The sequence below is a fragment of the Arachis ipaensis genome, chromosome B08 (assembly GCF_000816755.2).
Source record: "Arachis ipaensis cultivar K30076 chromosome B08, Araip1.1, whole genome shotgun sequence".
NCBI lineage: Eukaryota > Viridiplantae > Streptophyta > Magnoliopsida > Fabales > Fabaceae > Arachis > Arachis ipaensis.
In genome coordinates this window covers 62,175,901-62,180,487 of record NC_029792.2, presented here as the reverse complement: position 1 = coordinate 62,180,487, position 4,587 = coordinate 62,175,901, and positions in this window count along the sequence as shown.

The window sequence follows — 4,587 nt, the reverse complement described above, 5'->3', positions numbered from 1 at the left end:
GGAAATCAAATAGGATAAAAAGAAGAGAATATACTATAAATTCCAAACTATCAATGAAACATAGCTCCAATCAGATGAGCGGGACTTGTAGCTTTTTGCCTGTTGAATAGTTTTGGCATCTCACTTTATCCATTGAAGTTCAGAGTGATTGGCATCTATAGGAACTTAGAATTCAGATAGTGTTATTGATTCTCCTATTTCAGTATGATGATTCTTGAACACAGCTATTTCATGAGTCTTGGCCGTGGCCCTAAGCACTTTGTTTTCCAGTATTACCACCGGATACATAAATGCCACAGACACATAATTGGGTGAACCCTTTGGATTGTGACTCAGCTTTGCTAAAGTCCCCAATTAGAGGTTTCCAGAGTTCTTAAGCACACTCTTCTTTCTGCTTTGGATCTTGACTTTAACCGCTCAGTCTCAAGTTTTCACTTGACACCTTCACGCCACAAGCACATGGTTAGGGACAGCTTGGTTTAGCCGCTTAGGCCAGGATTTTATTCCCTTAGGCCCTCCTATCCACTGATGCTTAAAGCCTTGGGATCCTTTTTATTACCCTTGCCTTTTGGTTTTAAGGGCTATTGGCTTTTTCTGCTTTTCTCTTTTTTTTTTGCTGCTTTTTCTTGCTTCAAGAATCATTTTTATGATTTTTCAGATTATCAATAACATGTCTCATATTCACCATTCTTTCAAGAGCCAACATATTTAACAGTCTTAAACAACAAATTCAAGAGACATATGCACTGTTCAAGCATTCATTCAGAAGACAGAAAGTATTGCCACCACATGTAACTAATTAGAATTTCTCTTATTAAAACTCAAAATTTTATTGCATCTTATTCAAAAGATCTACTATTTTATTCATGTTTGCTGATGATGAGAAAAATAAACTATGGCTTAATTGGAGATAAGATCAAAATAGATACTAATTACTACTATATGACTCCTAAGGTGAACTTCTCTAATGACACTATCACAGAGTTAAAGCAGAAATTGGAATTTAACAACCTTTGTTCTGGGAAATAGGTGTTCCTCTGATCCGTGGGGTGCTTGATTCTTCAAGAGATAACTTCTGGCGCTTCAATTCCCTTAAGTCACGCCCTTGCTCCTCTTGTTCTTTAAACATATAGGTCAGCATTTGACTGTGTTTCTTCTGCTCTTTTATTATTTTCTCCATAGCCTCCCGTATCTTGGTGATAGAAGTCTCAAGATACTCCCAGTATTCAGATTGAGGGATTTCTGGGAGAAATTCCTGTGTTTTCTTCTTGGTGGGATCATCCTATGCTTGTTGTTTTTCCATTGATGCTTTGGTAATTGGTTTCTCAACTGAGATATACTCAGTTATTCCCATCCTTACCCCAGCGTCCTTGCAGAGCAGAGAAATCACGTTTGGATAAGCCAACCTGGCTTCTTTAGAATTTTTGTTAGCAATTTTGTAGAGTTCAGCTGAGATCAGCTGATGAACTTCCACTTCTTTTCCCATCATGATGCAATGGATCATCACTGCTCTTTTAACTGTGACTTCAGAACGGTTGCTGGTAGGCAACAGAGAATGCCCAATGAAGTCCAGCCATCCTCTGGCGACTGGTTTGAGATCTTCTCTCTTGAGTTGATTTGGGACACCCTTTGTGTTGGTGGTCTACCTGTCTCCAGGGATACATATGTCCTCTAGAATCTTATCCAGGCCCTTGTCTGTTCTCATCATTCTCCTGTTGAAGGAGTCTGGATCATCTTTCAGCTGAGGTAGCTTTAAGATCTCTCTGATCTTGTCAGGGGTGGTATGAACAATCTTTCCTCTGATCATGGTCCGATATTCATAGAAAGCAGTTCCAGATAGTTTTTGCTTGTCAGTCTGCCACATATTAGCATAAAACTCCTGGATCATATTCCTTCCCAGTTTCCGTTCAGGATTAGCTAGGACTTCCCAGTTCCTGATTCGAATTTGCTCCTGGATCTCCGGATATTCATCTTCTTTCAGATCGAATCTAACTTTCGGGATCACTGATCACAGACCCATTATTTTATTATAATGGTCTGAATGTTCTTTAGATAAGAACTTCCCTTGATTCCAAAGTGGTTTTGGAACGCTCTCTTTCTTGCCTCTTGGAGTGGGTTCTTTTCCTTTAGGAGCCATGATCTTAGTGATCGCGGATAAACACACCAAACTTAGAGGTTTGCTTGTCCTCAAGCAAAAGAAAAGAAAGGAGAGGGATAGAAGGAGAGCTAGATGCAATTGTTGACGGAAGGGGGGGGGGCGAACCCAAATTTAAAGGGAGGAAGGGCTTTCGAAAAAGAGATAAAGATATGATAAAAAGATTGATTTGGAAAAGATAAGATAGAAGATATGATAAGATAGGATATAGTTTAAAATTGAAAAGATATGAAAGATTTTTGAAAAAGATAGATTTAGATTTTGAAAAAGATAAAGTGGAGGTTTTGAAAAAGATATTGATGAGTTGAAAAGATAGATTTGTAGAAAAAAGGATTTGAAAAGAGTTGGATTGAATTTGCAAAGAGGCCTGGTGCTTATGGATTAAAATACATTTGATATTTTTAAGGTAGGGTTTTTAGAAATTAGGGATTTTAGAAATCAGGGTTCTTAATATGTTTATGCAAGAAATCATGAATTGAAGTATGAAAATCAAGATTTAGAATGAAAAAATATGAAGAAAAATGAGTTTTGCCTCCTCCCTACCATCCTGGCATTTGAACGCCCAAACACTGCCTGTTTTGGGCGTTCAACGCCCAAATGCTGCTCTCCTGGGCGTTCAACGCCTAGCTGCTGCCATTACTGGCGTTCAACGCCCAGTGGGTGCCCCTTTCTGGCGTTGAACGCCCAGATTGCTACCATTACTGGCGTTCAACGCCCAGTGGATGCCCATTTTGGGCGTTGAACGCCCAAAATACACTTTTACTGGCGTTTTCTTGCCAGTGAGCTCTTTTTCTCTGTTTTGTGTGCCGAATCCTTCTGTAACTCTGTGGACTTATATAAATGATTCCTCACCTCAGTGTCAGTGAACTTTATATAAACAAATAAAAATTAAAATAAAAATAAAAATAGGGCAAAATGCTTTAGAGGATTGATGCCCCATGGCTGGGTTGCCTCCCAGCAAGCGCTTCTTTATTGTCCTTAGCTGGACCTTGCTGGCTCCGTGGCCAATCCTTTCTACGGGTACTTACTGTCCGTTCTAGGATTCTCTTTAATTCTCTATTAGAGACTTTAGCTTGCCCATTAGTTTGTGGATGATATGGAGTAGCTACCTTATGGCGAATTCCATACCGAACCATGGCAAAGTAAAGCTGTTTATTGCAGAAGTGAGTGCCCCCATCACTGATGAGTACTCTAGGGACACCAAACCTGCTAAAGATATGTTTCTGGAGGAACTTCAGCACTGTTTTAGTATCATTGGTGGGTGTGGCAATGGCCTCAACCCATTTTGATACATAGTCAACTGCTACCAGAATATAAGTGTTTGAGTATGATGGTGGGAAAGGTCCCATGAAGTCAATTCCCCATACGTCAAACAACTCAATTTCCAAGATTCCTTGTTGAGGCATGGCGTAACCATGAGGCAGATTACCAGCTCTTTGGCAACTGTCACAGTTACGTACAAACTTTCGGGAATCTTTATAGAGTGTGGGCCAATAGAAGCCACATTGGAGGACCTTGGTGGCTGTTCGCTCACCTCTGAAATGGCCTCCATATTGAGAATGGCAATGCCACAGGATCCTCTGTGCTTCTTCTCTAGGCACACACCTACGGATTATTCCGTCTGCACATCTCTTAAAGAGATAAGGTTCATCCCATAAGTAGTACTTTGCATCAGTAATTAATTTTTTCTTTTGTATCCTGTTGTGCTCCTTGGGTATGAACCTTGCAGCTTTATAGTTTGCAAATTCGGCAAACCATGGTGTTTCCTGAATGGCAAATAAATGCTCATCTGGAAAAGTCTCAGAGATCTCAAGAGAGGGGAGGGGCGTCCCTTCTACTGGCTCTATCCGGGATAGATGATCAGCCACTTGGTTCTCTGTCCCTTTTCTGTCTCTTATTTCTATATCAAACTCTTGCAGAAGCAACACCCATCTGATGAGCCTGGGTTTTGAATCCTGCTTTGTGAGTAGATATTTAAGAGCAGCATGATCAGTATACACAATCACTTTTGATCCTACTAAGTATGATCTGAACTTGTCAATGGCGTAAACCACTGCAAGTAATTCTTTCTCTGTGGTTGTGTAATTTTTCTGGGCATCATTTAGAACGCGACTGGCATAATAAATGACGTGCAGAAGCTTATCATGCCTCTGTCCCAACAAGGCACCAATGGCGTGATCACTGGCATCACACATTAGCTCAAATGGTAATGTCCAGTCTGGTGCAGAAATGACTGGTGTTGTGACCAGCTTAGCTTTCAGCGTTTCAGATGCCTGCAGGCACTCTGTGTCAAACACAAATGGCATGTTAGCAGCTGGCAGATTGCTTAGAGGTTTTGCGATTTTTGAAAAATCCTTTATAAACCTCCTATAGAATCATGCGTGCCCCAGAAAGCTTCTGATTGCCTTAACATTGGCAGGTGGTGGTAATTT